The sequence below is a fragment of the Mustelus asterias genome, chromosome 17, assembly GCF_964213995.1.
Source record: "Mustelus asterias chromosome 17, sMusAst1.hap1.1, whole genome shotgun sequence".
In the NCBI taxonomy this organism is placed as follows: Eukaryota; Metazoa; Chordata; class Chondrichthyes; order Carcharhiniformes; family Triakidae; genus Mustelus; species Mustelus asterias.
This window is the reverse complement of record NC_135817.1, coordinates 29,388,491-29,401,816: the sequence shown is the minus strand read 5'-3', so window position 1 is coordinate 29,401,816 and position 13,326 is coordinate 29,388,491. Positions and strand designations below refer to the sequence as shown.

The following is a 13,326-nucleotide window of genomic DNA, read 5'->3' as shown; positions in this document are numbered from 1 at the left end:
GTGAGAGTCATAGCTGACATGCCAAATTTCCTTAGTCTTCTGAGAAAGTAGAGGCATTGGTGGGCTTTCTTAACTATAGTGTCGGCATGGGGGGACCAGGACAGGTTGTTGGTGATCTGGACACCTAAAAACGTGAAGCTCTCGACCCTTTCTACTTTGTCCCCATTGATGTAGACAGGGACATGTTCTCCTTTACGCTTCCTGAAGTCGATGACAATCTTCTTTGTTTTGTTGACATTGAGGGAGAGATTATTGTTGCCGCACCAATTCACCAGATTTTCTATCTCATTCCTGTACTCTGTCTCGTCATTGTTTGAGATCCGACCAACTACGGTGGTGTCATCAGAAAACTTGAAAATCGAATTGGAGGGGAATTTGGCCGCACAGTCATAAGTGTACAAGGAGTATAGTAGGGGGCTGAAAACACAGCCTTTTGGGGCACTGGTGTTGAGGATGATCATGAAGGAGGTGTTGTTGCCTATCCTTACTGATTGTGGTCTGTGAGTTAGGAAGTTCAGGATCCAGTCGCAGAGGGAGGTGCCGAGGCCCAGGCCACGGAGTTTGGAGATGAGTTTTGTGGGAATAATAGTGTTGAAGGCTGAGCTGTAGTCAATAAATAGGAGTCTGACATAGGTGTCCTTGTTATCTAGGTGTTCCAGGGTTGAGTGCAGGGCCAGGGAAATGGCGTCTGCTGTGGACCTGTTGCGGCAGTAGGCAAACTGTAGTGGATCCAGGTAGTCTGGGAGGCTGGAATTGATTCATGCCATGACTAACCTTTCGAAGCACTTCATAATCAAGATGTGACTAGTGTGGTTGACGGAGGGGAACCGGTGGATGCGGTGTTTTTGGATTTCCAAAAGGCGTTTGATAAGGTGCCTCACAAAAGGTTGCTGAAGAAGATTGGGTCACACGGAGTTGGGGGTAGGGTATTAGTTTGGATTGGTGATTAGCTATCCGACAGGAAGCAGAGAGTTGGAATAAATGGGTACTTTTCTGGTTGGCGGATGGTAACTAGTGGCGTGCCGCAGGGATCGGTACTGGGACCTCAACTATTTACCATTTATATAGACGATCTGGAGGAGGGGACTGAGTGTAGGGTAACAAAGTTTGCAGACGACACAAAGATAAGTGGAAAAGTGAATCGTGTGGAGGGCGTAGAAGGTCTGCAGAGAGATTTGGACAGGCTGAGTGAGTGGGCGAGGATCTGGCAGATGGAGTATAACGTTAACAAATGCGAGGTTATTCACTTTGGAAGAAATAATAGCAAATTGGATTATCTAAATGGAAAGAAATTACAACATGCTGCTGTGCAGAGGAACCTGGGGGTCCTTGTGCATGAGACGCAAAAACCCAGTCTGCAGGTGCAACAGGTGATCAAGGCGGCAAAAGGGATGTTGGCCTATATCGCAAGGGGGATAGAATATAAAAGCAGAGATGTCTTGCTGCATCTGTACAGGGCATTGGTGAGGCCACAGCTGGAATACTGTGTGCAGTTTGGTCCCCTTATTTGCGGAAGGATATATTGTGCAAATTTGGATTTGCACACTCCAGGACTAATGCAGCAATTAAACAGTAAACGGAGGATACATGAAGTACCTACCACATCTCCCATCTTCCATAGAATTGAGGAGAAATGCTATTGGAGGGAGTGCAGAGAAGGTTCACCAGGTTGATACCAGAGATGAGGGGTGTTGATTATGAGCAGAGACTGAGCAGATTGGGTTTGTATTCATTGGAATTTAGAAGGCTGAGGGGGGATCTTATAGAGACCTATAAGATAATGAAGGGGCTGGATAGGGTAGAGATGGAGAGATTCTTTCCACTTAGAAAGGAAACTAGAACTAGAGGGCACAGCCTCAAAATAAAGGGGGGTCAGTTTAGGACAGAGTTGAGGAGGAACTTCTTCTCTCAGAGGGTGGTGAATCTCTGGAATTCTCTGCCCACTGAAGTGGTGGAGGCTACCTCGTTGAATATGTTTAAATCACGGATAGATGGATTCCTGATCGGTAAGGGAATTAGGGGTTATGGGGATCAGGCGGGTAAGTGGAACTGGTCCACTTCAGATCAGCCATGATCTTATTGAATGGCGGGGCAGGCTCGAGGGGCTAGATGGCCTACTCCTGCTCCTAGTTCTTATGTTCTTATAATGATGGATGTCAGAGCCACCGGCCGATAGTCATTAAGGCAAGCTGCTTGGTTTTTCTTAGGTACCGGGATGATGGTCGTCTTCTTGAAGCAGATATCAGTTATACTGATATACAGATGTAGTTACACGGTGTTTTGTAACACTCTGTAAATGGATGCCAGTATCCATTTTGAACTGTAGCCAGCAACATAATTTTCTCCAAATTTGGATTTGCACACTCCAGGACTAATACAGCAATTAAACAGTAAACGGAGGATATATGAAGTACCTACCACATCTCCCATCTTCCATAGAATTGAGGAGAAATGCTATTTTACACAGGCTGAACCATTGTGCCAGATGTTCGACAGATAAAATGATATAGAAAAGCAAAACATGGGTTCGGGGTAAACAGTGGAATACTTACATGAGAGAATTGGATCTAACCCACAAGAAATGAATGTATACTTTTTCATTTTTTTTAAGTTTAAAGTTTTTGGAATGTGATAATCAGACAGAAATAGGTCATGCGCCCTGTGGAGCTTCTTGGATGTAAAATCATTTATTTTGATGTACTTGCTAATGGCGACACAATGGCATAATGACTTAGAACTGGAAGCTTCTCCATCATATTCAACTGTTTGTTCCAAAACCAACCAATAAAGAGAATTTACATTTCCTTCTGCCAAAGTGTTGAGCCATTAGCATTTTAAACTTGTTGACAGACCTATCAAAGGGATTTTTTTCTTAATCAACAAAATTGTGGACAACATCCTTGCCTGGTTTAAGACAGATAGCGTGTCTTTGATTTGCCACTTGGAACTTACCAAAACAAATGCAACCTCCGTTTTAAGCCCCTACCATTTCAATAAAATTATTATACAATAATATGAGCACTGTCTTGCCCAGGGGAGTGATATCATATGAGTGTGGTTGACCTTCCACTGGTCAAATCCTGCTGTTGCCTATTACAGTGCTGGAAACTAAAGAGACATGATTATGAATGATTGTACTGAGAGGAGTAATTGTATGTGTATGAAAATCTGTGAGAGGTATCTGAGGTTTGAGTAAAGCCTTTGCAGATGCAATATGATTAGGTATGGGACTGTCACTGTACTTAGTGCATGAAGTGTGTTGAGGTTCTGATATTGGTGAAGATCTGGTGGCATTATTGAGTATATGTTTGTGAGATGGGATCTTAACTTGACCACTTATGTCAAGTCACTAATCTTACTGCAGCAATAAAGCCATGTCCTGATGCCAGGTCTCCTAGGCATCATCTCCTTTCACATCTGTTACATTAACTGCCTCTGTGGCTTCCTTCTTCCCAGTGGACTTCCTCCTCTTTTTGTAATTAATTCATGGCATTGCTGGCTCGGCCAACATTTATTGCCCATCCCTAATTGCCCTTGAGAAGGTGGTAATGAGCTGCCTTCTTGAACCACTGTAGTCCATGTGGTGGAGGTACACTCACAGTGCTGCTAGGGAGGGAGCTCCAGGATTTTGACCCAGTGACAGTGAAGGAATGGCGATATATTTCCAAGGCAGGGTGGTGTGTGGCTTGGAGGGGAACTTCTAGTTGGTAGTGTTCCCAGGTATCTGGTACCCTTGTCCTTCTGGATGGTAACTGTCATGTCTTTGGAAAGTGCTACCTAAGGATCGTTGGTGATTTCCTGCAGTGAATCTTCTAGATGGTACACACTGCTAACGCTATACATTACTGGTGGAGGGAGTGAATGTTTGGGGTGCCAATCAAATGGGCCACATTGTCCTGGTTGGTGTCAAGCTTCTTGTTGGAGCTATATTTATATAGGCAAGTGGAAAATATTCCATTACACTCCTGACTTGTACCTTGTAGATGGTGGACAGGCTTTGGGAAGTCAGAGAGTGAGTTACTTACCACAGGATTCTTAGCCTCTGAGCTGCTCTGGGAGCCACAGCATTTTTATGGCTAGTCCAGTTCAGTTTCTGGTCAATCCTAACCCCCAAGATGTTGATAACGGTCAATCCAGCAATTGAATGTCATGGGGAGCTGGTTAGATTTTGTCTTGTTGAAGATAGTCATTGCCTGACACTTGTGTGGCACGAATGTTACTTGCCACTTGTCAGCTCAAGCCTGGATATTGTCCAGGTCTTGCTGCATTTGGACATGGACTGCTTCCGTATCTGAGGAGTCAGGAATGGTGCTGAACATTGTGCAATCATCAGCGAACACCCCCACTTCTGATCTTATGATGGAAGGAAGGTCATTGATAAAGCAACTGAAGATGTTTGGGACTAGGACACTACTCTGTGCCTCCTCCATTCAAACTTCTAGTCCCACACCAAAGAATCTGAGTGCCTTTTCTCTATGTCCCTGGCACCTCCTTCTACATTTGCTCTTCTCCTAGCCAGCACACTCCATACCTACAGTGAAAGCAGGCTACATGTACAACTCCAAGAAAATTATGTCTAATCTGCTCTTCAGTGCTAAACTTGCAATTGTCAGTTTTGGTGCTTGTAAGCAAGTCAACATATAATAATCATCAGTTAGCTCAAATATTGTGTGCTAAACCCATACTTTCAAAAGGGATGCCTTATTAACACAGCACCCCTTTGGAACCTAAGCACCCTTTTAGAACCTGCTTTCCACTTTTGATCAAAATGACCCCCAGGAAAGGCCACAGGAAATAAGTTGAGGGAAAGCAAGAGCACAAAATTCAAATAGCAAAGAAGGAAAGAGCAGGGAAGAAGTAAAATCCTCCACTGTTAGCCAGTAAGGTCACAGGAAATGGATTGTGTACCTTTTCACTGTTAATGAATACCTGCTTGGGAAGTCGAGATCACATTACTCATCACTCTGTAACTTGGTAATGGATGCCCATCAATGTTACCTTCTTTGGTGTATTTGAATTGATTTGCAAAGGAAAAAACTGAAATAGCAAGATAACCGTGTTGATGGTGTATCTGAGATTTAACAGACTTTAGCCAGCTTCATAGCAGCATGATAGTGCGCTAGTTCACATCATACAAATTCTCAATTTCAACAGCAGGAAGATGGAGAGACAGGTTTCAAGAGAGCAGTAAGTTCGGAAGAAAGATGTATTTAGCAACCTGCATTTCTCTTTTAACACCTATCCCCTCATTTCTAATCCGACAGTTGTCATATGGCAGAGAGGGCAGGAGCCCATGCCCAAATTGTTGCCAGTGCCACTCTCTGCTGCAGGTGCACAGAAGCTGTCAATGATGATCCTTCCACCTTCTTGAACTACTGCAGTCTATTTGGTGTAGGTACACCCACACTGCTGTTGGGGAATCATAGAATCTACAGTGCAGAAGGCGGGCCATTTGACCTATCGAATCTGCACCAACCACATTCCCACCCAGGCCCTATCTCTATAACCCCATGCATTTTACTCTAGCTAGTTCCCCTGACACAAGGGGCAATTTAGCATGGCCAATTCACCTAACCTGCACATCATTGAACTGTGGGAGGAAACCGGAGCACCCGAAGGAAACCCACGCAGACACAGGGAGAATATGCAAACTCCACACAGACAGTGTCCCAAGCCGTGAATCGAACCTGGGTCCCTGGCGCTGTGAGGCCGCAGTGCTAACCACTGTGCCACCATGTCGGAGTGAGTTCCATGCCTTTCATCATTGATTTATGGTTTGAAAGCAGCTTAGGCAGAGCTTGGAACTCCCTTCCTAACAGCACCGTGAGTGTCCCTACACCACATGGACTACAGTAGTTCAAGAAGGTGGTTCACTCCCACTTTCTCAAGGGCAATTGAGAATGGGCAATGAAAATGCTAGTGATGCCTACATTTCGTGAAAAGATATTTTTTTTAATTGACATAAGCCGACAGTACAAATTGGCTCATATTTGAAAATTACTTGCTACAGATTCAGTGGGCGAGATTTTATGGCCTCGCTCGACTGAGACCGGAAATTCCCATCCAAGGTAAATGGACATTTCCGTTGTTGGCCCCTTGCCCGCTCCAATTCCGTGGCAGAATTCCAGCGAGTGTCTCAAAAACCAGCAACCTCAGGACCAGGCTGTATAGGATTTCGGATCTTTCTGGATTTCGAATCATGGGGTTCAGGGCATGGGCAGTTCAGGTTAAACTGGGTCGTTTGGGGTCAAGGGTCGCTTGGAGTGCAAGTGTGAATCAAATTAATGCCAACAGCATGGAGCTGAATCTCTGTTCCACCTGCCCCCTTGTCCTAACCATAGTGGTCATGGCCCTACTTTCGGGCAGACAACTGAAGAAGGTCAGAGGTCATGTTTCTGTATTACCGTCAATGACTGTTAATTCGTACTGGTTTTGTATTTGCTCCAGGAAATTTTGAAGTAAGCAACATGAAACTAAAATAAAAACAATGCTAGAGCTCAAACAAAGATTGATTCATCAGATGAGGTGAATTTTAGTAACTTTGAAGAGAAATGGACACTTATCCAGAACTTTCCTTCTGTTAATCAATGTATTTTTTTTTTGTTTTTTTCAGGCATCTTGTGACGATTCTCTGCCAAATGACAGCCACCGTAATAAAGTTTGAAGCCATGCTACTCTTCTTCATACACTATTCTTTAAAGAATTAACCTGTTCTACTAAGTTACTTGTGTTTTCTTTTAAATTATTAAGAACAGCATGAAGCAGATTATTGTCAGACTTTTCCGTGGTTGACTTCTTTTTCAAAATCGAACACTGGGCACCAGTTTGACAAGAATGGAATGTTTTTCCCCAGGATTGAAACTCAGTCTCTATGCTGCTGGTGTGCCTGATTTGAACCTTATTCTAGGAGGTGGGAGTACACTGTTTTTGCTGTTGAAACTTGATTACGCATAATCCACAGTCAGTTATTGAGTGATATATTATCATTCAGAATGTTGTCCTGTGAGATTATGTCATTTGGACTGAAAGATCTCTCCCCACCCTTCCCCACAAGTTGGCATCCAAAATAATTAAACCTGCGGCTCAATTGAAAGAAAAGCAATCTTCAAAGTCACTTTCAGTCAAATAATGTTCAGCTGTCCAACTAATAATTACACTGTTGCTGCACAATTGTCGGTGCACTCTGCCAAAAAGGACAGAATTGCTTTCAATGGGTTGAGTAATAACGTACTACTATCAATCAGGGTTTCAAATGTCTTATGACATATCACCTGTCAATTTGAACAGAGTGGAAGCATTATGTTAATGAGGTGACATGAATTTTAATGCACGGATTTTGTTGAGATTTCGCTGAGGTTTTATTACTGATAAAATATTATGTTTTACATCTTAATCGCAGCAAGTATAGAATGGAAGGCATTGAAATGGCAGAGGAGACTAAGACAAGGACTTGTAGTCTCGTCATTTTTGACAGATTGGCAATGTCATGAAGCACTCAAGAAAGGAAATAGAAGAATGGAATATACAGCCAAGACTGTACAATACAGGTCTCAGTAACTTATGCAGAGCACTGCTCACAGCACGGGCAGAGTTCTTCCCCGCTGGTGGGATTAAAGGCATGCAGGGAGTGGGGGGAGAATTCAGTGAGAGGTACAAAAATCGGTTTCACGCCAGTGTGAGTTTACAACGGGATCTTCCACGAATACCACCATAGCGGCTCAGGAATCCTGCTGGAAGCCCGTGTAAAAGCAAGTTGCATTCCGCTAATGGGAAGCATATGAAAGCCTGACTGGAATCCAACCATCTCTCCCCCACCTGTCTGATTCTCCATTATGCCAGCAGGAAGACACACCAGTCCAGAACATATCTGGGCCAGCATGGCATGCTAGAGTCAGGATTCACCTTTAGGGCGTTACTCACATCACGGACATCTGAGGAAAAGATGGTACTGGAGGCCTACACCTACTGGACCCGGCAGGGAAACATGATGCATCGTACGCTGGGTGGATCTTCATGCATAGGACACCACTGCGTTGGTAAGGATTTGGCAAAGGCAGCAGGGGAAGACAGGTTTAAGTGTATATGGGAGAGGAATGGCTTTGGGAGGGGGGATGAAAGGGTTAAGGGAGGTTGATGCCCTCTCCTCAAATTTGGTGAGATCCGTCAGGAATGGTCACACACACCCCCACTTCTCCCATTTGTCACGATTGTGTCAAAGCTTCTCCTGCTCAAAGAAGAGAGAGTTTCAGAGGAGTTGCATGTTACATTGGATGGAGCGTTGGAATTTGGTTCATTGATCATTCCTTGCAAGGTAGCCCACTTGTGTGTGACAGGTCATCAGTGGTGCAAATTGGATAGAAGGGTTGTGGACCAGCTTCCTCCAGAGTGCTGAGCACATCCACATGAACGAAAACGAAGGACATAAATGTAAATTGGTGTGGAATTGTTTTATACCAATGTTTCTCTACTCAAACAGTAACAAATGCTTGGAATAATGTGTCAGACTAGATATTGGAGGCAAAACATGACAGATTTTCAGAAAGGAGGGGTATTATAATGGGGACCATGAGACCAGAAAAATATGCTTTCAATGGAATGAACAGCCTTTCTCATTCTTAAAGTTACTGTAGAGATAATTGAATTTAAATTGATAAATTGTTGGCTGCAATAAGGCATTCATATTGCCTGAAATTAATCTTTGGCCCTTTCATCTGTTTATAAACAAAGTAAAATAAATTTATGCCCAGTTACAGGACAGTTCCCTGACCTGCATTTCAACAAAGGTCATTAACATAATGTTTCCACTCAGTTCAACAAAACTTTTGAAAGAATAATAATCCTCGACTGTACAAAGCACAACTGCTCTCCACATTTGAACATTAAAATAAGGAGCCACACCTAAACATGCGGCAGTGAGGAATCATGCTCGGATTTTAAAGGGATGTTGTCTTCACAAAATAGGTGTTTGCTGTAGAGATGAAACACTTTCCAGTTCTAACGGCAGGCCACATTGACCTGAAATGTTTCTCTCTCCACAGCTGCTGCATGGCTTATTTTCAGTGTTTTCTAAAATAGAATCAAATCATATACAAGAAATGAAATGAAGAGAGGGAAAGGATGATTGGACAAATGAGAAAAGAAGGCAGAAAGAAAAGGAAAGCATTATTCTTTTTTCATTTTAAAAATTTCGCAAAATTTACTACCAGTAAGAATGTTTATTTCCTTTCTGGGAGTTTCATTCACAATTTCTCGAAATCATAGGTTGGTTAAGTGTGAATTGCCGTTTCTCTCAGGCCAACAGCAGAGCCTTGGAGATTATCCAGCAATTTACAATGAATCACAGAATAGCTTTTCTCTGTTACAAGCTGCTGGGTGAATTACACATTAGTAACAGATAGTATTAAACTCATCATCACTTTGACAGCAAATTTCAGCGTATTTATCTGGATTTACTATAATACTTACATTCACATTTTTCAGTTGTGTTGCGCTGTGAGATTTCTAAAAAAGTACAAGATGTAGGATTGGCAATTAGTGCAAGAGGCAGCCCATTTACCTACAATGTAGCTTCAATGAATAAGTTTAGTTATGAACATGACATACATTTGCTCATAACTCTCAGGTCCAATTTTAAGTCTATGCCTGATGATTCAGATCCGTGATTCTTTTGCACTAAACTATTTGAATGAAAACATAATTGAATTAAGAAACTTAAATAATATAATGAAGATGCAAAGGTCTTTCAGAAGCACCCCAATCACAATAAATCTTGTTTTTGATGGTATTGAATGAAAGAAGGCTCTTTGATCAACCTTGATCAACAACCACACATTTAAATATATGCATATACAAATTAGGAGCGGGTTCCTTAAACTGCTCTACCAGCTGATAAGGTCATGGCTGACCTAGAGAGCAACTCTCCCAAAAAATTCTAAGTGTCGAATTCGTGTAAAAACTGGAGTAAATCCCGCTGGTTTTTTCAGCGGGAGTTTCAAAATGAATCTCCCACATTCTGTGCACTGCAGCGTGAATCATGCAAAAAAGCTGCAGGCAGGTCCTATTCACGCTGGAGAGGCCGGCAGCATCGCACTGAGCGGGCCACTGCACATGCACCCATCTGTCAGCACATCAGTTGGCTCATGCACAGTAACCCCACACTGCCAGCCTCCCGATCACTGGCCAGTTCAATCACTGGCCAGCCCCATGAACCCCACAACACTACCCCTCTGAGGGAGGGGAGAGGCTAGTTGGCCTGGAGGTTTCAGTCCCGGGCTCGCTAATTACATTTAAATTGTATGTAAATAAACATTATAATAAATGGTGCAGCTCTGCACTGATTTCTGGTGTGGAGCTGACCATGCCGGAAGTTTACACCCAGAGACTCGCAGAGGCACCCAGCTGGGATTTTGTGAAATGGCCTCCACTTGAGTCTCCCTGTGCTGAAAAAGCAGTGCAGTGGGCTGGGAGAATAGTCCTGCTAGTTCTGGCCTTAACTCTACTTTCCTGCTTACCCTCTATAACCTTCGACTCTCGTCAATCAAGAATTTATCAAACTCAGCCTTTAAAATTTTCAATGTCCTTACCTTTATTACCCTCTGGGAAAGAGAATTCCACAGCCCAATGACCCTCTGAGTGAAAAAAATGTTCTCATATTCCTTTTATTTTTAAAACTGTGTCCCCTAGTTTAAACATCACCTTATGGGATTAGATGGATTGATGCTTCTTCTAAATTGGTAAATTGCCGGGTATAAAAATTACAGAGGGAATTCTAAGATGGGGCGGCACGGTGGCACAGTGGTTAGCACTGCTGCTTCACAGCTCCAGGGACCTGGGTTTGATTCCCGGCTTGGGTCACTGTCTGTGTGCAGTTTGCACATTCTCCCCGTGTCTGCGTGGGTTTCCTCCGGGTGCTCCGGTTTCCTCCCACAGTCCAAAGATGTGCGGGTTAGGTTGATTGGCTATGCCCTTAGTGTCTTGGGATGCGTAGGTTAGAGGGATTAGTGGGTAAATATGTAGGGATATGGGGATGGAGCCTGGGTGGGATTGTGGTCGGTGCAGACTCGATGGGCCGAATGGCCTCTTTCTGTACTGTAGGGTTTCTAAGATTCTAAGATGTCATTCCAAAATGCGCTGAAATTCCTATGACAGTCTCTGTCAATGCAAGAACCTATTGTGAAGAATTGTGTCAATTACATCTGTTGGTGGAATTATAAATTGCCAACTTCCTTATTAAACGTGCCCCCAGTAACATGCGGCAATAAAATAATGTTTGAAAGCAAGTTAAACATACCCAAGCTCCCAAACTATTGTTGCCGTATCTGAATTTATTTCTTTTCATTCACTCAAGACCTTCTCCTTTCTGTTAAGTAACCCCATTGTACATCATGTCCGTGCAGGAAATTGTAAAGGAAAGGAATAGTTTTGGTTCCTCACCATTTGTCCCTGCCCCATCATGAGGTGCACAAAAAGGTTATTCCTTTCCTCTACTGTGATTGTTTGCCTTCACTTCTGTCACCATCGCTTTACCCTTCCCCATTCCATCCACTCCTTCATCCCCTCTGCGCTTTCATCTTTCCTTTTTCTCCCTCTGTGAACTCTCATTTCCCTCCTTGTTCTTCTGTCCCTTATTCCCCATCCATTATTCCCATCGCCTTCACTCATTCCCTTTCCCCATCTGCTTCCCCTGCACATCTTTTCTCTCACCCCACCAACTCCCTTCTTATCCTCCCACCTGTCTCCTCTCACTTGCCCTTTACTAACATTGGTTCAATGTCCCCTGCTTGACTTGAATACTGCAGTGGTCTTGACCCCCCATTGCAAAGTCACAGGAGACTGACTGGTATAAATATATTCATGGGAAAAGCAAGGAACAGGAAACAACACTCTGGGTTTGCACTAATAATTAATCACAATTACAATCTCAACATGATGTAAAACATTGCCAAAACTGTCTTATTTTAACAACAATGTTAACATTTGTCTATTGTTTCCATTGTGCATTGTCCACCCCATCATGCAGTCGTGGTGTTAAACTGGTGACATTAATGGGTTTGATGCCCCTGAATGCAAACAGTCCAACAAAAGGAATAGTTGAGTTTGCAGCAGCCACTTCGAGACACTCCTGTATTCAAAAGAACATTTTCAAAGAAAATTCAGCCAGATCACACATCAGACATCACACTGTGTATTCCAAACATGAGAGAGAAAGTTAATGCTGGATTTCTGAAATCAAATCAGAATATGCTGGAAATGCTCAGCAGGTTCATCAAACCCTGGAGAGAGAAACAACTGGTTGATGTTTCTAATGAAGACTCCTTTTAAACCAGGAAAGCTCCATGCAGGTGGTCCTCACCAAAGCATTAACCTTCCCTTTGTCTTTCAGACTCTGATGAACCTATTGTGTGCTGCCTGAATTTTTTGACGTTTTGAACGTTTTCAGAATAATTTTGTTCTTTCATCTTGCAGCTTGTCACAGGCCTTGTACACTTGTTTTTTTTTTGTTTTCAAAAATTGCACTGGTTCTGTTAATTAAAATTGCTATTGTAATATTCTAAAATCTGACAAATTAGATGAAAGATCGTTTAGTCCTTTGAATGGGAATTAACCCTGTTTTGCCAACAGGATGTAGCTCTTGTGACAGTTCTAAAACTCTGTGAGTCATCTGATCATTTAGTTTCAAATCTTTAATTGAACTGCATCTCACCAATGCAGTTTGGCAAGTGAGGGGATAGACAGAGCAGAGAAAATAGAACCCGACTATTGCCAGAGCTGAACAGGTTGGTGCTGGACAAGGGAGCACTGTGTTTGAGTTAACATTTTTTTAATAAATGAAAGGCTTTCACAGCTTCTAATGGTGTTAAACAAAATGACAATCTTGTATGTTTACGTTGCATTTGAAATGTTGCTACAGTGCTCAATGCATTAAAACATTTGTGTTACTGGCTGTGAGCTAAAAAATAAAAGTACAATGAGAATGTAAAAGGAATCTCGTGCATATATTTCAGTTATTAGAAACTCAGCACTGTGTACGTAAATTGATAGAGTTCTGTGCCAGATATAATTGTCTTGACCTCAAAACTCAACAGATCTGCAGGGACAAATAATTGGAGACAGTTTGGTCTTTTGCCAGAAGGGCCAATTACCTCCAAGTTGACACGTTAACAGAGGGATGTGCCTAACAAACTTATTGATTCACTTCCAAACACATTGGAACAAGTGGATGCTGTTTCACGGGGTATATGGTAAGATCTTTCAGATGTAGTTAATGGTTGTGGTGCAAACTCATAACATCTACCCTGAGATTGTAAATGGGATTATTCATTAGGT

At 42.7% G+C, this 13,326-nt stretch overlaps 1 protein-coding gene across 3 annotated transcripts in view; it reads left to right on the top strand.

Annotated features, from left to right (window-relative positions):
- LOC144506399 (galactosylgalactosylxylosylprotein 3-beta-glucuronosyltransferase 1-like) overlaps positions 1 to 12,971 on the top strand; it is a 135,724-nt gene extending 122,753 nt beyond the window's left edge. For all 3 annotated transcript variants that reach the window (XM_078232447.1, XM_078232448.1, XM_078232449.1), the window contains one exon: positions 6,614 to 12,971. The gene's annotated coding sequence lies outside the window, so the exon portion shown is untranslated. The remainder of the gene's footprint in view (positions 1 to 6,613) is intronic.
- Positions 12,972 to 13,326: the final 355 nt, after the last annotated feature.